Source organism: Falco naumanni, chromosome 9 (assembly GCF_017639655.2).
Source record: "Falco naumanni isolate bFalNau1 chromosome 9, bFalNau1.pat, whole genome shotgun sequence".
Taxonomy (NCBI): domain Eukaryota; kingdom Metazoa; phylum Chordata; class Aves; order Falconiformes; family Falconidae; genus Falco; species Falco naumanni.
In genome coordinates, this window is record NC_054062.1 from 7,538,100 (window position 1) to 7,560,476 (window position 22,377).

The following is a 22,377-nucleotide window of genomic DNA, read 5'->3' on the forward strand; positions in this document are numbered from 1 at the left end:
TGGTGGAAATACCGGCCGTAACTTTGCCCGGGCTTGTTCTCCACGTGCCGAAAGCACCATGTGTTTAGCTTAGCTGCACTGGGGGCTTGCTCCCTGGAACTGCAGAGAGCCCCCCAGCCCCGCCAGGTCATCATGTACTGTTGGGGTGCCCATGTCACCTGGGGATGGAGGGGTGGTGACGTTGGATGCCGCTCGGCGTGGGGGATGCGGTGGCAGAACCAGGTGGTGGAATCACCCAGCTCTGCCTGCTGCCCCGGCGCTGCCGCTGCGGATAACTGGCACCGCCTGCTCTCGGGGTGCTGGAAACCCACGAGCCTGGGGCTGAAAGAGCATGTGGGAAGCCATGTGCCAGCCCTGGCCCCGGCTTTCCTCTGCGCTGGGGAGGGTCTGCCGGTGGCGGCCGGGGGGCAAGGCGGTGGATACAGGCAAACACAGCCATGCGTGCAGCTGCGCAGCCCTGCCGCCTCACCCCCCCGAGCACAAAAGGTCAAATACATCTATTTATTGCCATCACCCAGGGGCTGCTGTGACCCCGCGGCGGTGGGGTGGCTCTGCACCGGGGAAGGCTTTGCCGTGGGGGAGGTAAAAGGCTTCTCTGTGGTTTCTCACGGGCAGGACGGGGGCACAAGTGTCTCGGCATGAGGATGACCCCTCCAGCCGGGCGCTGCTGCGAGGCGCCCTGCTTTAATCTGGTGCCATCCTTCCCCTGGTACTGAGAGGATCTGGTGCAAGATCCTTGCAGGGAACCTCCTCGAGTTTCCTTCTCCCAAACGCCTCCTCCAGAGACTCCTACGAGGAAAAGAAAAAAAGAGAGGAAGGCAAAAGTCAGCATTCAGCATAAATCTTTTTGCAATAAGAGGTGAATATGACATAAATCCAAAGAAACTTTTTATTTTGAGTGGTCTTCAGGGGTTAAAAATAATGGGATTTTAGGTACTTTTAAAAATAGCGTTCATAAAAGGCTTTAATAGAAACCTTGGCAACTGTCCATATGATTAGTGATTTAAAAACATAAAACCTCCACACATGTTTAAAAGTTTTAATAAGTTAAAATTAAATGAGTGAAACTCTGGGAATATTTTTTTGTTACTGCAAGCTAAGAAAATTATGTCCGTTAAGCAAAACTTAATACAAATATAAACAGGTAATGCACATCTGTAAATTATTTTCATGTCTCCAGGGGCTGGAAAAAAACCTAAGTGAGACCAGCATTCTTATATATATTTTGCCTTGACAGCTCAGGAAAAAATTTGCCAAAAACCAGAGTTAGAGCACTGGGCTGGCGTGGGAAAGTTGGTTTAGTGAGAAATTTGCCCTAGGCTATTTAAATAAAAACAGGCGTTTTTTTAATGGCAAATGCCTGTTAAATACAACCAACGCGGCTTCCAATCGCCTGAGTAACTAGTGTGCCTATTCCTTCTTGACACTTTCATCTCTTTATCATCACAATCAATATTTTGCTCTTATACATTCAGTGTAATAAAAATAGGACCGATAAGGCAGACATCAAACTCGATGTCTCCTGCTTTCCCTGCCCTGCTTGGTTCGGCATTCCTCTGCCCAGCTGGTTTTCAGAGCGGCGCACAGGGTTAGCCCTCCTCGCGCTGGTACATGCACCCGCACCCTCGCTCACACTCTCAAAAAAGGCAATTTTTAGCAATTAAGCGTGAATCAAAGTGGGTAGAGCATCCTGGAAAATCTGAGCAGATAAAAATACAGCCGGTCATGGAGTCTGCAATGTAAAACTATCCCAGGCAAAGCTGCCCCATAATGGGATTAAGCTGTGATTCCCTGGGGCACTGGAGAAATGAGGCTGGATTTGAAAGAATGGTCTAAATCCTGATTTTTCTTCTTTTTTTTTTTTTTTTAATAGCTGTGTGGAGGATTGTGAATGGACTGCCATAGGATAAATCGCACCGATCGTGCCATCCCTCTGGCCTGGCAGTGATGACAGTGCCTCTGGCAGCATGTGCCTACGGAGGATGGCGTTCCTCCTGGTAGTGCTGTGGGGATTGGTCCCACCTGCGTGTCCAGGCTCAGGATGGGACAGAGGACAGCCAGCCTTCACTGCCAGGGACAGGGGTTGGTGCCATGTGTGTCCCTGCCCCGGCATGGCTGCTGTGCCCGAGCTTGGCACACATGGGGTTTTCCTCCTCGTGGGCTGCTGAGACTGGTTTTAATTGCAGGGTTGCTTCTGGCCATCATTTCTCGGTGTGTAAAGTCAGCTTAGTAACTCTCACCCACGGGATTAGGGACAGGCGGGGTGATGTCCCGGAGGAGCCGATTTCCCTGCACTGTTTGTACCTGGGTGAAAGGTGCCGCTGCACTATTGCACTATAAAATCTGTGTCACGTTTAAAATAAAATGCCTTTATGAGCTGTGAAGGGAGAGCAGGTGTTGGGCAGGAGCCTCTCAGCCTGGCCTCGGCCTCGCCGGCCCCTGTGCTGCTCTTATCCGCCTCCATAAAACAACTGAAACATTCACTGGTGTGTAAACAGAGGCCAGGGGGGGTTATGGAGCTGTGGGTGATGATGTGCCCAGCCCCAGGCTCGTCCCATCCCCATGGCGATCCCTTGTGGGTGCTGGGGCATGGGTGCACCCACCTGCATGGGCTGGCTCGAGATGCAGGTGCCCCCTGTCCCTCAGTGTGTGTCCCTGTCCCCCCTCACTCGTTCTTGTCCTTGCTCACGCCCTGGTGCTGCAGACCCTGCTGTCACTGTCCCCTCCTCTCCCTCACTGGGGTGATTCCTGGGGGTGTCACATCACCCAGCTCAGGGTGGCTCTGAACCCACCAGTTCTCACCCACACAGGCAGTGACCCTGGCTGTCTCGAAGCACAGACCCCAGCCCAGCCTTACCCCCAGCCCTGGGACCGTGCGGGACATGTTTGCACCCTGTGTTTCATGTGCATCTTCTTTCAAAACCATCTGTTTCTGTGCTTTTTCTTCCATTCCTCCTTTTCCTGCTGAGGTACGTGGGACTTTTCATCATCTCAGCAAAGAAATTGCTCACCAGAGTGTATGGAGGGGCCAGGATCAGACCTCTTCTGATATTTACATTAAATAATTGAAAACCATCGCTTGCAGCAGTGAAAACCCAAGCGTGATTCTCTGTGCACAAGCCCAGGCATGAACCTGATACTGGATTTCTGGACCGCCGCACAATGCCAAGCAGATCTGAGTTACACTGGCATCCCCATAGTTTCACCCAGCTCCGTACTGTTGAGATTTGCCTCTCCCAGGGCAAGCACTCAAAAAGACGTCATGCCGTGTGGACACTTGCTCCGTGCAGGTTTTTGGGCAGGTTTTCTGGGAGACGTTGCTCCCAGAAACCTGGGCATGTCCCTTCTCGCTGGGCTGGCCTCGGGGGGACCAGGTTGCAGGGTCCTGAGATGCCACCGATGCCAGCAGGTAGTTTCGGGGGCAGTTCAGTGCCAGCTCTGTTCTCACAGCAATGGGATTTGGGACTTGAGAGCTCCTGTGCCAGGCTGAAGCCAGCTGAAATTCTTAAGTGATTACAAAAAGAGGGTGCAAAAGTGCTTTCCACACCCCAGCCCTTGCTGCCTGCTCCTTTTGCGGGCACTCCCACCCACCGCCCCCTCTTTCCTTCCGTGTGGAAACAGGAAGATTTGGAGATGTTTCATTTTGCAGAGCGGCTGCAAAGCAGCTCTTTCCCCCTTGAAACACATGCAGAGGGGACCGAGCATCTTCTGTGCCCATGCAGGGCATTTGGGGCTCTGGGCAGCCGGGATGGCAGCCCCTCTGCCGAGGTGGTGTGGGGGCTCCTGCATTGCTACTCACCATGGCTGGATGCATGTGCAAGGGCTGCTGTTGGGGAACGCTTCCCACCCAGCTCTGACCTTGGTGCCTCCCAGCAAAAACACCTCCTGGAGAGGGGCCAAGCATAATAGCCAGTTCCTTCTACTCCCTTCCTTCCCAGGCAGCCACATTATCACAGGGCTCAGCCGCGAATCAAAGCCAGGCACACGAAGACGGGAACCAGGAGAAATCAGCCTAAAGATGCCATTTCCACTTAGAGAGGAGGGGCTGCGGGGCACTGGCTGCCTCCCCGGAGCCGCCTGCTTTATTGTGGGGTGCCCCATCACAGCGGACTCCATGCCTGGGAAGGAGGGAGGGAGGGAGGGAGGGAGGACCCCCCCCCAACCATGCTTGGGTACACCCAGAAGCCCCAGGAAAACCCCCGTCATGCCCTGTGCATCCCTTGTGCCAGGGCACTGGGGGTCCCCTGCCCTGTGCCACTGTGGCTCCCATGGGGCTGGCTGCACTCAGGGGCTTTCATGGTGCCACAGCTGGTGCCAAATGGTTTGGAGAAGCCCCAGAACCCACCCTCTGACCTCTGCCCGCTGGCAGCTGTAGGTGAGCGATTTATTTCCTGGAAAATCATTGTGGATTTTCTTTAGAATCAGGCTGAAAAATACATTAACAACCCCCTCCCTGTGATGCCATAACCCTGGATCCCTCTGTGGGGTTCCCTCCCACAGGGAGGGATCACTCCTGCTTGGTGAGGGCTGCTGCCCACAGCCCCCCTCAGTGGCATGGGGGTCTCCCTTGAGCGGTGCCTCCTTGGGGTCCTGGCTGGCCCATAGAGCTTCCCCCTATCTCCACATACAGGGACGGTCCCACTACTCCCATGCCATGGTGCAGGCACAGGGTTGGTGGCATGGGCCAGGTCAAGTGCCGTAACACCCACCGGCAGCACCCAGGTGCCGTTACCACCCACTGGCAGCACCCAGGTGCCGTACCACCCACCGGCAGCACCCCTCCCCACGGCACGGGCCGGTGGTAGGCTGGGAAGCGGCCAGCAAAGAGATGCCAGCAAAGTGCGAGCCCTCCCCTGCCCCTCTATAAGGCACCGACTTCAAAGCCCGGTGACCTTTCAAATGCAGCAGCTCTTGCATGGGGCAGTGAGAGTCACAGCTGGGGAGGAAAGGGAGTGCAAGAAGGGACCCGTGCATCCCTGAGCCCAGTGGAGGGATGGACCTGCCCCCCCTGCCCCAGCACGCGGGGACAAGGTGATGCTGCCTGGTGGGACCCCCATGCCATGGCCAGCTCCCCACTCGTGGCAGGAGCCCGCAGCCTGCCGGAGCAGCATCTGCCCCAGGCATAGCCGGGCAGGGCTCTCGCTGCTGCCTGGACTTTGGAGCATAGGAGCTGTGCAGCAGCCCAGGCGCAGTGGCATGCTCGCTCCCTCCTGCTCCGGCACCTTGCCAAGCCGTGCCCCTGTGGCATGTAGGCTCTGCCGGGGTCCCAGTGCCGTTGGAGCTGCTGTGGGCAGAGCCACGATCTCTGCTGCACCGTGCAGGGAGCTGCGGGCACCCACCAGATGATGCTCCCACGAATGTCCAGCAGCAAAAACACATCAAAGCGTGTCCTGATGGCAACGAGTAAACAGGAAGGGAGAGAAAGACAAACACAGCTCCTTGCAACTGTCGGGGGAGAAAAACAACTCACTCTCCAGGCGGGAGAAAGTTTGCTGAGAAATGTGGCAAATGAGCCAAATGAGCCAAATGAGCCAAAAGGGCTTGGGACCACCTACTCCAAATGCTGCCAGGTGCATGGCTGCGGGGGGCTGAGCCCCACTGGTGGGGGCTGCAGGGGTCGGGGGTGCCTGTGTGTCTCCTGGTACCCACACATACTGGGGCATCGTGCTCAGTGCTCCACAAGCGTGGAACAAAGTGGTTTTGGGAAAACTGGAGGAGACAAGGCTGAGTTGCAGGCTGCTTCCTCACCCGCTGCCTTCCCGGTGCCTTGCAGAGAGGCGGGTTCCCAGGGCTGCCCGACGGGGCTGCGGCAGGGTCTGGTAATAGGATTAGGGGCCTCTTGCCCGGTCATCCCATCCTAATCCCACCGGGAGGGGAAAAGTCAGGCTGGGACAAAAGGCATTAGCCGTCCGCGCCTGGTCGTGGCCCCCTGACCTCTGTGCAGGTGGTGGGGATGGGGCACCAGCCGCAGACCCCTTGCTGCTGCCACGCGGGTGGTCGCAGCCACCAGCCAGGTCCCCATGCTGCAGGGGCTGCCCGCTGGGCCAGTGGCACGTGCTGCCACACCGGGATCCCTGAGCGTGCAGGGCACTGGGCATGGGAGTGCTGTGCAGTGCTGGCACAGTTCTGCTGGGCGTCAGCGGGACGAGCTGATTCACTGCCTCGGAGCAGCTGCTGTCCAGCAAAGTTCCTGTTTTCCAGTGAAATCCCCAACTCTCTGCCTGGAAAAAACAAATGGGACTGGAGCAGGTGCCTGGCCCTGTGCAGGGCGGCTGTGAGGGCTCAGCCCTGGCTGGCTGTTGAAAACACAAACTCCAGAGCAGGACCAGTCCATACTCACAAACCAATGGAAAGCAAACTCAAAACACCCCCCCCCCCAAAAAAAAAAAAAATTCCCAAACTCAAGGGTTTTGGAGGGAGTCAAACCCTCCTGCTTTAGAGCATGAGCCAAACTCAAAAGGTGGGAAAATCAAAACAAAAGTTTCCCTCCACAGGGATTGGCCCCCACGTGCCTGTTGCCCTCCCCCTGGCATCGCTGCTGCCTGATGCACCAGCGGGGGTGCCCACCCCGGGTGCCCAGCGCAGCCCAGCAGGTCCCCCCATCCCTGCACGGCCAAAGCCACCTTTGCACCCATGGGGGCTGACTCAAAGCGTCGGACCCGGGCTGTCCCAGCTGCCGGGCTTTAAGTGTTCAGGGGTCATTAATGCGTCTGCCCAGGTAGGGGGGTGCGGGAGCAAAGCGTGGTGCCCGGGGAAGGGGAGCGCATCCCCACCCCGCAGCACCCCCAGGGTCAGCCAGCAGCAGCCCTGGGGAGAGCTGGGGGTGCCCCCTGCAAAGTGCCTTTAGAGAACGGGAAGGTGAGGGGTCCAGGGGGGCTGTTCCTGCACCCCAAACCGCAGCACCATGGGGTGACACCCAGCACAGCACCGCCGGGGCATCGGGGTGGGCACGGGGGGGGGGAACGGCACCCGCGCGAAAGCAGGTTGGCTTTAGCCTGCACGGCTTTGGTTTGCTGAGCGGGATGTTTTCAAACCTGCACTCAAGGGAGGAGGTTTGCCAACGGAAATATGTAACTGACTGTAAATAATAGCTTTTATCTGCAGCGGTACCCGTGAAATGAACAAGCTCCCCGGCAGCGCCAGCGGATCCGCGCAGGTGACAGCAGAGGGTGTTGGGTTACGGGCTCCCCATCACTGCCGGAGCCCCCCGATGACTTGTGACAGGTTCATAAGCTGAGAAATGTGATGCTTTGCAAGGTTCAGTAAATATTAGGACTACTCCTCCCTCTTTCTGGTGCAAGTTTAATTGCTAGGGTAATTCACGAGAGCACAAGGTAAAAAAAAAAAAAAAACATCTGGGAAAATAGGACCTGTTAAATAGGCTCCATTAATAACGAAATAATTGTTCCTCTGCATGTGATTCAGACAGCTGCCTAATTGTTAATTACCTCGATATGAGAATAACAGGTAATTATGAGGCTACATCACGAGGAGCTGACTTTTTTTTCTTCCTGCTTCTTTTCTTTTGGTGAATGCCGGAGACGGAGCGTGCCCTGGCAGGTCACGCCAGGACTCAGAGGAGAGATGCTCCCCAGGCAGGGTTCCTTCTGCGGGGGTGAGGGGGGAGCTCCGAGTCCCACAGCCTGAAACTATTGCTGCTCTTGGAGCTAGAACCCAAAACAAACACACAGAACACACAGCAGGGGACCAGCCACCTTCTTCATCTGTGGGACCTGCCCATGAAGCCCAGACTCAGCTCTGCACTGAGCAAACAAGAAGTAGAAGTGACCTTGGCTGTCAAATTCCCCAAGATTACTTTACTTAAGAGACATTCTTGAAATATTTTATTCCCCTTTGTCTGTTGCAAAATATGCTTTCCCTACAAGTGCACACACTCAAGCAAATACACGCACTCAGACCCGCAGGCACACATGCAACACACACACACAAACAATGCATGTAGACACCAAGCAAGTATCTATGAGAGACAGGACTCTTCCTTAAGTTTTTTTTGAGCAAGAAATGTTGCTGGGTTCCATTTTCTAGAGGGAAGAGGATGCAGGGACAGACAGGCACTGTTGAGGGTGGTGATAACACCTGTGCAATTAGTGATGCTGCTGCTGGTGATTTGCCATCGCTGGTTTTGTGCAATTATTGCCTTTGGCTTCTTCCAAAGAAGAGATGCCAGCCAAGAGATAGCCACGCATCGAGGAAATCGGGACAGATAAGTGTGGATGAGAGTGCTGTCTGAGACCTAATCAGAGGAGGAGGCAGCCCCAAGCTTGGTCCTGTTTTCGCTCTTCCCCTCTCGGGGCCAAATGCTTTTAATCCCCTCCATGCAGTCTGCATTTTGTCTCACCGGTGCCACTTCACAGACACGCTGGAGTCCTGGTGACTCCGTGACAGTGCAGCACATCTGCTTGCCAGAAACCCAGAAGGGTAAGGAAACAGCTCAGGAGCTGAAGCTGCTCAGGAATCATCTTCAGCTCAGCCAGCGAGGAGCGCGGCAGCAGCCCTTGCTGACTCCCATGCTGGCTGTGCACGCTTCACGGGCCTGATCCAGCGCCAGTGTAGCTGATGCAGTTTCCCATGTGCAAGGGAAGCAGATCATCAATCAGTAAAGATCTCTGTGGGATGCAGGGCTGATATCAGTCCTGGAGAAGGTGACACGTCTTTTCCTTTAGCCGCCCGGCCAGCCGGCACTGGGGAGCATGAGCTGCTGCGGGGTCCAGCAGCTCCGGGGTTACCCAGGACACAGGCTCCTGTCGGGGCCACTTCCATCACCCTGAGACCAGATGCTCGCAGCAGCCTGGCAGAGGGGCCATGCACCCTCTTTCAGACCCCCAGCTGAGGGATGGCAGCTTTTTGGCAACTGCTCTTTGCCCTGTGAGGGTGAAGGTGATGGGGCAGCGCTGGCCCTGCACCCATTCTTGCCTTTGCTGGTGGTGCTGGTGATGTGTGAGCGAAGCACTGGGAGCCCGGCATGGGGCAGGACGTGCCCAGCCCAGCAGCCCTGGCCCAGGGCACGTCCCACTGCCAGCAACGTGCTGGGGAGGGAGGGACGCTCTCCTTCTCATCCCAGCTTCCTGCAGGCAAAAATAGCTACGGGCCCCGGGTTCCTGTGTATCTCATGTATTTATAGTGTGAATGGCTCTGTAAGGCTCTGTCCTTCTGGCTTTCACCTGCATTTCAGAGAGGAAATACCGTGTCCCTCCCCTGCGTTCGTGTGCGTCTTTCACACCGGAGAGGCCTCGGCACTTCCCACAGGCTTTACATAAATCGGGTCCCTGCAGTGGGACCTGCGTGACCGCATCCCTCTGCACTGGCCACCAGGCACGGGGACGGTGCTGGTCCCGGGTGGGATGCCCCGTGGTTGCAGTGCGTGTGGGAGGTGCTCAGCGCTGCCCTCCAACACCTGTGTTTGCACAGCAAAGGCAAAGTCTGTGGGACAGCAAGATCCTTTCGAGAAACAAAACAGAAGCGAGCCTGCAAGCCAGCTCCTGGCTCAGCACTGCTCAAGTTGGGGCCACGGCCACCAGCCATGCAGCTTGTCGATGCCTGCTGGCTTTGCTCGGCTGCCCGGGGGCCCAGCAGCACTGGTGAGGGCAGGGCTGGCACAAATCACCACCCGCAGCAATGACAGCAGATTATTTTTCTAAGCAAATCACCAAAGAGGCTAAATATACATTTTCCATTCAGTTCCCCAAAGCAGCGATAGCCCAGAGCCTAAAAATAAATCCCTTCTGATTGTGCCTGGGCCAGAATTAGACCGGCTCTGGACCAAACCCCTCAGCCTCATCCCAGCCTGAGCCCTCTCTCTCCCTCTGGGTTCCCAGTGGCGTGGGACAGGGTTGCCCCGTGTCCCCCCCCCACCTTCCCTGGCTCCATCCCCAGAGGTGCTGCGGTGGCGCGTGCCAAGGAGCAGTGGTGAGTGGGAAAGTGTCTGTGGCAAGACTTACTGCTGGAAAAACTTGTGTTTTGCAAGGCTTTCCCCAGCCCACAGTATGCCAAGGTGTTGACCCAAAACCTAGCATGTCCCCCAGCGCTGCCTCCCCTGCCACACCACAAGCCCCCAGCCCTGGCTGCCCAGCAGCTCACAGCCCCACTTTTGGCCCCCATCCAGCTCCATGGGGTTTGCCTGCACCCAAGCATGCAATGGGGGTCTGACTGCTGCTCTTCCATTGATGGGTGCCCACCTCGGAGCACTCTGGGGACTCAAGGGGCTAGGCTGAACCGTGGGTGCCCAGGGACAGTGAGCCTTTGACCACCCCAGCCAGACCCAGCTCGTCCTTCTCTGTGCTGTGTAAGTTGTAACTGCTGTTAAATCTCAGTGAAATAACACATTTGAAAGAAAGGGGGAGAAAAAAATACCCTAAACCCTGTAAAACTGAAATTGTAGTTCTCCCGGGATGCAGCGTCTGAAATATTCCCACAACCTTTGCATAATGCATTGCTCATGTCAGACCTCGGGAGACAGAAATTAATAGCTAACAGCAAGCAGGCATGGCACACACGTGGGCTTTCCTTCGCTCCACGCTCCCAGGGGCTCCGCGCACTGGGGATACTTTTCCTTTACATTCAGCTCAAATAATTCTCATTTAAAGACACGAGAAGAAAAAGACCATAGAGGAGTCAAAGAGTATTTGTGCCAAACAGGAAATATTCAATAAATGTTTATCCTCTAACACAATGGTGGGGTTTCAAAAGTTTTCTATGGACGCGATTTAAGGTTGAAGGGGTGGAGGGGCTTTTCCTCCCCCTCTGGATCAGCCTCTGGATGAGTGAGAGATGAGCTCAGGCTCTGCCCGCGCCACCAAATGCCCTGTCCAGGCAGCTGCTCCCCACTGATGGAGGTGGGATCTGGGCTGTGCTGCCCCCCTGATCGCACCCACGCAGGGACAGGGCAGGAATTAAAGACTTCACCGCCAGCCGGGACACTGCCCTGGGTGGGATGCTCCGTGCCTCAGTTTCTCTGCTGAGCCCCCCTGTTCCCAGGAGCACCCCACAGAAATGGGGCCATGCTAACCAGCCTCCTTTGCAAATCCACTCCTTCCCTCTGCTTTCCTGGTCCCAGCGGATTTTTCCCAAACCTTCCTCCCCTCCCCCCCAAAAATGTGAAAAAATAGCTCCATCTGGATGCTGTTTCCACCCAGGCACAGGCCCCGGGGCCGGGAGCCAAGAGAGCAGCGCCTGTGAACGGCAGACGTGGGAGCCAGAAAGGATGTGACGGGGAAGCTGTGAGAAAAGCCTGAGGTCGGCAAACCTTCGGCCTCACCATGGGAGCCGCTCTCCCTCGCAGGAGAGACATGGGGTGATGCCAGCCCTGGAATGGTGGCAGTCTGGGCTGAGGAATGGCGGGGAGAGACGCAGAGGGATGGGGAGAGGCGGGATGAATCCTGCCCAGCAGCTCTGTGCTGAGCCAGCACTGCACTGGGGTCCTGTTTCTCTCCTGCTTCTAAGCAGGGCATCCCACGGGGTGGTGACGGTGGCTGCTTTGGGTTGTTGGTGTGGAGCATCCCCAGGGATGCTGCACCGCTCCTCCAGCAGCAGCTCCAGCCCTAAACCCTCCAGCCACCACACTGGACTCTGCAGCCTCAGCCATGGGAGGGGACGAGCCGGCTTCCCGCTCCCCAGACTTCCCACGCCAACATGTGTTATTTATGACCCCCAGGTTTTCAAATTAAACATAACTTAGCGGAGGTGGGGGGTGGGGGAGCAGGGGTCTTGCCGCATGGTGACCATCTCATGAGGAGCAATCTCACCGCAGGAAGGGGGACAGTCACAGCCAGCGCAGGAGGAGTTAAGCTGTTCGGAGTGGGGAAGCCACCTCCATCCTCCAAAATACAATCGACCAGGAAATAAACAGGAGCTTGTGTTTGTTTCAGTTCACAAGTGAAAAATAAAAGGATTTCCTGCGGGCCAGGGCGCCCGGGGTCCCGCAGCCCGGCCACCGAGCCGCCTGCCGCCCCGCGCTCATTGTTCGCCCCAGCTCTGCTGTGGGGGACATTGTTCCCTCAAAATGTCCCATCAGATAAAGGAGCTGAAATTGGCTCCTTGGGCTGTGCTGGCGATGAGTATTGCATGGCCAGTAACGCCGGCGACAGCAAGCCCATGGGTTGTAACCAGGCTTTGGGGGTCCTGGGCACAGACCCCAGGCTGGGTCCTGCAGGCACCCTGTGACAGCAGGCGGTGAGGGCATCATACCCTGCCTTCCACCCCAGGGCTGGGGCAGGCAGTGATGCCCCAGCAGGTTTGTGGGTGACCCCCAGCACCCAGCGAGTCCCCCCATCCTAGGAGGGTCTGCAGCTGTGGGCCGGACCCAGATCTGGGGGTCCGAGCAGTCGAGGGGTGTGGGGAGGTCTGGGGCAGCAGGTGAGGGCTTTGTACCCTCTCAGAGAGTTTCTATCTTCCTCTTTTTATCATCTGAATCTCACTGAAGCAGTAAAACCTCACGTTTCCTACTGTTTAATGATATTTGCTGACTGCAGTGTCACAACAGCCGTACCGGATGAGTAGAACAAAAATAAATGCTAGAAAAATAACCCTGCGTGGAGGCACGTGGGAGTGCTGAGCCCTGACGGCCACGGGGCTGCCAGCCGGCAGAAACCCCTCGCTGACGCTGCTGCTCCTGGAAAGCAGCAGAAGTCGAAGGGAAACCTTCCTGCAGTCACCGGCCGGCCCCGCTGCCCTGCCCTGGGCTGGAGAGACCCGCAGGGTTTTGCGAGGCTGCTGGTGATGCTGGTGGTGCTGGAGGTGGTAGCGGTGGGCTGCACACCTTGGTGTGAAGTGCTCAGCAGGACTGCAGCACACTTCCACTGCCGGCCTGATTGATGTGTGAAGAGCATCTGAAAGCAAGGGAGATTTTGCATTTCAAGTCATTGCCCACCTTCTGCCCCTGAAGCGGGGTGAGAGCACTGCCAGGGACCTGCCTGGGGCTCCCTAAGAAACCCCCATGCCTGGGTAGGAGGCATTTCAGCAGAAAAATAAAAATTAAAAAAAAAAGAAAAAGCCCTAAAACCTGGGGGCAGCCATCAGCCTTTGCTCTCATCTTGCTTTTGGGAGCAGCCTGGCCGTGCTGGTTGGGCAGAGATCTGGGGTTGGTGTGGTGGGTCTGAGCTCCTCTCCACTTGCCTTGCAAAACTCAAGTGAGCTCGACTCAGGGCTCAGCCCGCTCGGCAGCTCGCTCTGGGGTGCAGGGTGTGATTTGGGGCTGGCAGAAAGGTGTGACGCTTGAGGAGGGGTGTCCTGGAGGTCTCCTGGTGATGTCTGTCCTTGCCACAGCTGGTATTGGTAACCAGCATCACCTTTCCTTCCTGCTGGGAAAGTAAACCTGCTTGAAGAGCTTCTTCCACTTTTATTACGTCATTGGCCAGTGAGCTTTGGCAGTCCATACGCTGGTGGCCTTGTGGTCTCTCCAAGATGTACATCTTTAACACATCCCTTACCCCACTGGTAAATCACAGCATGGACTAGCAACCAGCTCCTGCTGTTGGGTGCTGTTGGGTGACCTTGACTCTGCAGCTCCCTTGGGAGCACAGGGCAGCTCTGCATGCTGTGGGTCCTGCCCCAGCCCCCTGCCCCAGCTGCCGAGGACCATGCACCTTGCTCAGCTCTGGCAGGATCTGGGGTGGGTTTGGGTGCCCAGCCAGCCCCTCCCTAGCTCCTCTGGTCGGGCACGTGAAATTTGGGCTCATGGTACCATGGGGGAGCCGCTCCCACTTAACTAAACCCCAACCTGCTCTGCTGAAATGCCGATGGTGGTGGCAGCTTGTGATGCCCATGCTGGTTTTGTGCTGGGGGTGTCAATAAGCATCTAGAAAAGCTGGAAACTGTCACCTGGAGGTAACGCAGTGTCTCGCCAGGGTGGGGGAACGACCGTGGGGACCCGTTCGCATGGCGCTTGGCAGTCTCTTGCTGTGGCCATCAGGTCGTGCCGGGAGAAGGTCCCTGGGGCAGCATCACCGGGGCGGGCGGTGGGCATGGGGGCAGGATTGCAGCAGCAGCTGCAGCGGCTCTGGTGACTCGCCGGGAGCTGCACGCTGCGAGCGTTTCCTGTGATTTGGCCCTTGGTAAGTAAATAACCACACACAGAAGTGAAGGCAGTGAAGTATCTTGGGCAGAGTAAATATAGTTCATAATTTCTTTTTTTTTTTTCTTCAGTCTGATCCCAAGCCTTGTCTGTTTGTACTCTTGCCTTTGTTTTGGTTTTTTTTCTGCTGTGTTTTTTTTAACCAGCGTTTGATGGCAACCTCCCAACGACACGTTCAGGCTGCTGAAAGCGCCTCATTTTGCTGTGGCCGGGGCAGCAGCTTTCATTGATGGTTCGAATCACTAGGCAGCCTCCGGGTTGGAAAAAGACAACAATACTATGACACTCAGAGGTTTCTCAGAGCAAGACTTGCCAAAAAGGGGATAAAAAAAATGGTTTGGGTTTGGGGTTTGGGTTGGTTTTTTTTTTTTTTTTTTGCCTTTGGCAATTGTAAACTAAAACCACTTTGGGTCAGAATCACATCTCAGCTGACGGGAGCATGACTCTCCAGCCGAGCCTGCAGCCAGCCAAGCAGGGCAATGCTGGCAGACCCCTGCTCGGGCACCTCTCTGCTGCCAGCTGCCACAAGCCCCTCCGATTTCCAACTCACTAATTCAAGTGCCAAGCCTTGGGCCTGGTTAACCAGCACTCAGCTGGCATTTCAGGGGGATTTGCTTTGCAGATGCAGCTAATTGCCATATTGGAGCTGGCAGTGCAATGCTCACTGTGGTCTTAACCAGCACTACCAGCTACAAGCTGCTGTGTCTGGGTTTGGTTGATTCATTTTCAGGCATTTCCCACTCCCCACAGCTCCTTTGGGGATGTTTGTTGGTTTTCCTCATCAGCAAAGCTAAAAATGGAAAGGCAAATTGTCTCCTAGTGGTGGCCAGGTGATGGGACACCCTGACCTTTCCCAGTACTGCCCTGATGCCCTCCTGCCGCTCACTGCTGGTCCTCCTTGGTGGCTTGTCATCATAGAATGGTTTGGGTCAGAAGGGACCTTAAAGATCATCCAGTTCAAACCCCCTGCCATGGGCAGGGTCACCTGCCACTAGACCAGGTTGCCCCAAGCCCCGTCCAACCTGGCCTGGAGCACTTCCAGGGATGGGGCATCCCCAGCTGCTCTGGGCAGCCTGTGCCAGCGCCTCAGCACCCTCACAGGGAAGAGTTGCCCTGAGGATGCTGCAGGCTTTTGGGGGGTGACAGAGGTGCAGCTCTGAGCACAGTCCTAGTGCGGGGCCTTGGTCTCCTCTTGCTCATGTCTCAGCACCGACAGGGTGTCCCTGAGGTGGTGGGGCCAGAGCTGTTGTCCACATGGGCTGTGCCAGCACCGCCGCCTGTGCCAGGGCACCCAGGGGACAAAGTGGAGGGGCAGCCGTCCCAGCTGCTCTTCACAGACAGGCGAGAAGTTTCACACCCACCGGCAAAGTGGGGCCTCCAGGGGGGCGAATAAAAATACCCGGAGGAGTGTCACCTCTTGGAACGTTCATCCCAGGAGCTGGAGCAGCCCTGCTGCCCTCTCCTGCCTGCCCCCCACTCCTCTGCCCAGCCTCTGCATGCCGCGGGACCCCAGCCCAGGGAACAGGAACAGCCCTGCTCTGCTGGGAGCAGCCATCCTCAAGGAGGAACTAAAACTATGGAAACCCCATAATGCAGGGAAACACTCCCTGTCAGGGTGGCAGAGCTGCCACCAGCCTGCCTGTCCCTTGCCCTTCCCACAGCTGCTTGGGTTCCTAGAAAACCAGCTCCCAGAAGGTCCCAGAAATTGGATTTTGCCCAGTGCAGCTTTGCAAACAAATCCAGGAATAACAGTGAAGCAGCCAGCCCCACTTTGGTGTCCTTTTGCTTTATTTTTCTTGCACATTGCAGCTTTCCACCACAGCCCAGCGGCTGCTGGAGGGGCTGCATCACCCACAGCCCCTCTGACCGCTGAGCAGGAGCAGAGAGAAGGATCTCCATACCAGGGCTCCCTGTTGCAGAGGAGCACTGAAGAGATGTGTCTGGTGCCAGCGAGGCTGAGCCTCTGCTCCTGCCCTCCCAGAGATGCTGCCTCCTCCCTGGCTGCATCCTGCGAGGCTGGGACAGATCTACTAGCCCAGAAGCTTAGCAGCCCATCACCTGGGCCTCAAGCCTGCTGGTCCCATCCCACCAGGGCAGTGCTGCACCACCTGCCAGGCAAGGAAATACTTAAAGACAAGCAACACAGCAGGGAAAGGGAGAAGTAGCTCCAGCCATGCCCTGACACATTGCACAGATAAGGGAAGAAATCTCCTGGGACAAACCTGGGGGAGTGGGGAGAGAGGAAGCAAGGGGCATCCCCATGGGAAAACACATACATGTTCAGGCAGCGAGAACAGAAGTGCTCATTACTCATGAAAAAAAACCCACAGAAGTTCTTTTCAGGCATCAGCTTCCAGTAACAAAGCCAGATTGATGGAAAAAAAGTGCTTTTATTTTTCATTCGCCAATGGAGAAGCTAAAAAAAGGATGCAGAGAATAACTGGGGGAATGTAAAGAGTCAGCTGAGGGAGCTGGGTCCCAGGGGTGTTCAGACAATGCCTCATGCCCCCAGGCTTTTAATTATTGTGCTCAGGAAATCAAACAAGCGTGCTATTATTTATTTGGAGGAGGCATCGATTTCCGTGTGTTTTACAGGGGTTTGCCTGGGCAGCCCATGGGCATGGAGGGACGGTTCCTGCTGAAGCCGCTTAGCACACGAGGAGGGACTGGCCAGACTGCTCTTAGGTTGGCACTGGGCAGGGGGTGCACGGGAGAGGAGCCATGGCCCCACCGGGCTCCCCGGGCAGGCAGCACTACCTGTTTTGGGGTGCTGAGGGGGGGAGCCAAGCCACTGCCCAGCCCTGGTGCAGCCCCATTTCCCTGTGGCTTGATCACTGCTGGTGCTTGGCCATGGACCACCGGGTCCGAGCCGGGGCTGGGGGGATGCTCCTCAGCCCACCTCTGCATCCCAGTGCCTGACGGGTGGGTGCTGGGCATACGCTGGAGCATCCTCCCCTCGCTGTCCCCTCCTGCTCCCCATTCTCCCTTCCTCTGCACTCCCCCTCCTCCCGCCCCGCCGAGCCCCGAAAGGAGCCCTCGGTATGTTGTGTGAGTTGCAGCTCAAGTGAGTTTTATTCAGCTCCGCTAACCTTGGCAGACAGACCCCAGGGAAAGGGACAAAAGGACAATTGTTTGCAGCAATTTTGCCCTCAATTGGTTTCCCCATCAGCTTGCAGAGCAGCACAGCCAGCTAGGCACTGCCTGACTAACAACATTAAATTCAACTCGTGCTGCTGTGAGTCGGGGAGCGGGGCGGAGGAAATTAAACTTTTGGGGGCTGCTTCTTTCCTCTCCGTGCACAAAATCCAAAATTGCGGTAAGGAAAAGGGGGGGGAAGGCGAGCTGTCCCTGCAGCCTTACTCTGTGGACAGGTTGTGGGATGGAGGCTGGGGTGCTGGTGCCTCCATCCCCAGCCCTGATGCTGCGCCCTGCTGTGCTGCATGCACCCCCCAGCCTGAGCGCACTGCCCTTGGTGGGGGCTGGCTGCCTGCACGCCTGCGTGGCGATGGGGTGTCGAGCCGCTCGCGCTCCAGCTGGAGCCAGCCCAGCACTGGGGCACCAAGCCGGGCACCGCTCATGCCAGTGCGGCTGCTGCCACTTCTGCTGCCCCCCATCACCATGTCCTCACCCTGCACCGGGATGGCTGCAGCGGTGCTTCTGCAGGAACCCCAAATAGAGAGTGTCGGTGCTTCAAAGCATCACTGAGGTCAAGCTCAACAGAGACCTTTCCTGGGCTCTGGAGAGTCTTTCCAAAGTCTTGGCTATGGAGAGGCCATTGGGGTAATTTAAGCCAGTTTCCTGCACACCCACAGCTTGCCACTGGCCTCCCCCTGAGCCTCCTCACAGCTGGGGAGTTGCTTGAGCAACCAGCATGTCTCTGCCAAAGATGATCAGTTTTAACCAGAGGGATCCCAGTGGAGGGAGGGTTTGGGATGTCTTTCCCTACTGCTCACCCCACCAGTTCCAGCCTGAACCTTTTCTGATCTCTCCCTGCCGCCACCATGCCTGGCTGGGGTTTGGCTCCTTAGGGTGTCCAGGGGAACAGGAATTCCCACCGTGCCTCCACCACGAAGCTTTCCTGGGATCAGGGAAACATCTCACGTGGTTAAATCCATGCAACCCCAGCCAGCCATGCAGGCATGGCAGAGACCAGCTAAACCATTCACCACCATGCCCAAGACTGTGCCAGCAAAATCACCCCAGGGCCAGAACCACAGTCACCTGGATGCCCCAGAGACACATTCCCCTGGGGAGAGCAGGTCCCATGGGGTGAGGAGTGCTATCTGGGAAGGGAGGGCCTTGGTAGCCCCAAAACTGCTGATGCTGGTGCTTTGCTGAGCAGGGTCCATCTGGCCGTGCCCACTGGGCTCTCCCACCAGAGTGGCGTTGGCCAGCACCAGTGGGACACGGGTGGTAGGTGGCTGGGGAGGGCGGGAGCTGTGGGTCAGCCAGGCTTGGGCAACTCTCCCCACTGCCCGGGGACGGCGGTCGCTGTAAAGCCCAGTCTGAGACCCGGACTGTAACGAATGGGTTGGTTTTGGCTGGGCCCCAGCTGGAAACCTGCCCACATCATGCAACCAGCCTGTCCGCGGAAACACGGTGGTCAGCCCGGCTCAGGGGCCTCTGGCACCGACCCGCCCCCTGCCCACGCGTGGGATGGTTTTGGCAGGATGGGGAGGCCTGGCTGTGCTGGGGGGCTGGCTGGGATTAGCCCAGCTAAGATCCTTCCTTTCCCGCTCAAGAGGATTCCTAGTGCTCCCGAGGGAAGGGCAAGGACCCCTTGCATGGGTGACGTGTCCGCACAGGCAGCACAGTCCCCTCTCTGTGCGCCCTGGGACACCTCTGCACATTTGAACTCCAGGCAAGCGAGTTTTGGGTGGCTGCATTTTAGCAATGGGGAATATGCCCGGGCACATCCCCACAGTGGGAGGGTGTGGGGAAGAAGCACCGTTCCCCAGCCACCCGTTGCTGTGCCACGTCTCGGCGCTGCGGGACGTGGCGGCAGGTGGATGCAGGAGCACCTGTGGCACTGGGGCAGCATGTCCCAGTCCCCATGGCCCCATGCTGGGGAGGGGGGTGTACAGCTGCTGCTCCATGAGGGGAATCTGGCTGCTGCGAGGAGCAATTGTAATTAACACGGCCCCGGAGGCCAAATTCCTTTCTTGGCCCTGGCAGGTGGGAGCTGGGTGGGAGTTGGGCCGAGGGGCAGCCCAGCTCAGCAGCAGTGGCTGGAGCAGGAGGCACCCCTTGCACGAGGCACCCCAAAATCGATCTGCTGCAGTAAGACTGGGCTCAGAGTCTGGAAGTATCTGGCATCCGACATCCAACAGACCAAAAGGGCCCTAGAGACGCTTTCCGTTGTTTATCTCCAGTGTAATTAGGTAATTAACAAAGCAAATGAATTTCAGTTTCTATCTTCAGGGTTGGATTTGGCATCGTGTTTGCCCTCGTTTCGGAGCTCTATGAGGAGCACGGGGTGAACCAGGGTATGCAAACACTCCCATCCATCCCTGCCATCCCTCTGACACCTCCCTGCCCCACAGCAGGCACTGCCTGCGGCTGGAGGTGAGCCCTGTCAGGCTGTGCAGGGCTGCAGGGTTGCTCAGCACCCACCAAAAGCCCGATTTTCCATGAGGTCTTTGTTCCCAGTGTGCTGGCTTCAGGAGGGACAGGTCCTCAGGACAGGGCATTGTCTCCAGCAAGCCCAAGTGCCCTGACCTGGGACTCAGAGGTTTCTCAGGTCACCAAGGCTTCCAGCACACAGCCTTTGATCCATCTGCTTCCATGCCTTGGGAGGCAGGAGCTCCTCTGGATCTGCCACAGACAAGTCTGCAGAAACGCATGCCTGAAATCTTTTGCAAACTTGGCTGTGAATTCCTACAGAACAGACTTTTCGCTTCCCTGCTCAATCCCTCTTCCCTTGGCTCATGCGGAGGGGGAGAGGTGGGAAGCGGAGCCTTGTGCTGTCCTGAGCCCATCACTGATGGAGATTTTGGGGAGAGACAGGATCTCTCTTGCCAAACCACTCTGCATCAACAGTCAGCCCAGACTGCTTTTGCTGCAGGGACTGGCAAAGGGAGAGGTTGCGGAACAAAGGAGGAACTTCTCCACATATACCACACACAAATATTTGCCATAGCAGCAGGAACAAAATAGCAAATTAGCAGCAAACGAGGTGATCCTGTGCTTGGTCCAAGTTACCCGGGTAGGAAAGTCCCACTTTAACGTTGCACTGGGCAGGTGAAATGCATTTTTGGAGCAGCTGACCTGGTGCCAGCACGGCTGACACCAGGTCAATGTATTCCTCCCTGCCGCTTCCTTCCCCAACGGCTGCTGGTCCACCAGCTCAGAAGAAAGGCAGGAGGGGAGGGAAGCAGCCCCCGGCGTGGGCAGGAGCTTGGCTGTGCCGAGTGGTGCTCAGGCAGCAGCAGGCACGGAGGGGCCGAGCAGCGGGGCAGCTGCTGGCGGGGGTTGGCAGGGAAATGCCATGGTAACCCGCCGGCGTGATGCTGAGCACCGCGCGTCCTCTGCGCTGGGGCTGGGCGAAGACAAGGGGACAATGGGGCCGGAGAGGCAGAGCTGCCTCCCCAAGCTGTCCTACTTTGCTGCTCTGCCCCATCTGTGAGCTGTCAGGCTTCGCCCTCCGGCTGCTTTTCCAGAGGGGCTGGAACCCCCCCTAGGCTGCGTGTCGCAGTGAGGGGGCTGCCCTGGGGGAGCTCCATGCAGGAGAAGGCAGCCAGTCTGCGGGGATGCTCAGGGAAGGCATCTCGGGTAAGTGTGGATGGCCTTTCAGCTGTCATAAGAGCGTGCAAATAGCCCGCAATGAGCCAAGGTGTCTTCTTAGGACTCATACTTCTCTTTTTTTTTTCTTTTTAAGCAGAGGCACGGACATGCAGCCAAGCGCACGGCTGGCCAGGTAGATGCCAACCCAGGTGGAAAACCCCAGAAGGAAAAGGCACCACCAACCAGCCTCCCAGTCACCAGCCCTCAAGAGCCAAGAAAGACAAAGATTTTCCCATCACAGGTCCCCGCTTTGCCACACGTGAGCAGACGTGGCATGGCTCACACCTGCTCCACGCACTGTGCCCTGTCCCGACGTTTTGCACAGGCGCAGGGACCCACCGCCTCAGTGGGGTTTCTTCTACTGCCACCCCCGAGGTCTGTGGGTGTGGGTGCTCCCCCAAGCAGGAGGAGGGAGCTGGGTGCTTGGGGAGGCTTGCACGCCCCAGCAGGAGCCGTGTGGGGTGCGAGAGCATGCCCAAATCAAAGGGAGAATTTAATTAAGATTTCCGACGGAGTGAGATAGTGAAATGAACAGACCTGGGCCCTCACTGACAGAGACGGGGCGACTCCCTCTGTCTGCATCGGCATGCCAGGGATCATTTGCATTTTTAAACAGAGCGGTTTTTAATTGATATTGTGCTTGGATAACACGAGGAAGGAAAACTGTAGAGGCTGTTTCATGTCTGGGCCCCAGCTCTCCTGCAGAGCCCTGGGTCCTGGGGGGAACCTGGCTTTCAGGTGCTGCCAGGGTGGGGGTGCTGGGGCAGGCAGGGTGCGATCCTGCTCCCTGCAGGGGTGGAGCCAGGCTTTGCCATGCTTCTCCCTCCTGGCATTGCATAAGGGGAGGATGTGGGGAGGTTTGCACAGCACATTTTTTAAGTATTTAGGGGTAAACGTGAGCCTCCGGAGCAGGTCCCAGCAGCAGTTCGCTCCTTGCACATACACCGTGTCCAGCATCTTCTCTGGGCACTGGCAAACCATTTGCCCTTGCACTTGGCCTCTACCCAAAAATGCTCAGGTGCCCCTTCCCCAGGCACGTGCAGGGGGGATCCTGCAGAGCTGAGCGCACTGCTCCGGAGGCAGCCTCACCCGCTGCCGCTCCATGAGCACCCGGGCTGTGCCGGTGGCGGGAAGGGGAGAGGCGGCATGGACACATTCACAGGGCAAGCCATTTGAGGAAACGACGCCAAATAAATCAGTTGGATCCATTCAGATCTGATTCTGCCCCGGAGAAAGGGGTGCCTTTGTGGGGAGCGAGGCGGCCGAGCCAGCTGTCCACCTGCCCTGCAGCCCGCGCCGCCGGCTCTGGCGCCAGCAGCAGCAGCTGGCCCGGCCGCCCGCCCCGACGCCTGCCGAGGGTGCCAGCACGGCCCTAAATGCTCCCTTTCACGGCATCTGCCAAGGGCCAGGACGAGGCGCAGGGCTGAGGGCTGCTCGCCGCACAGCGCTCCTGAGTACCCCACGGTGGGCTTTGCAGGGTGCTGGTGAGGGTGCGGGGTGTTGCA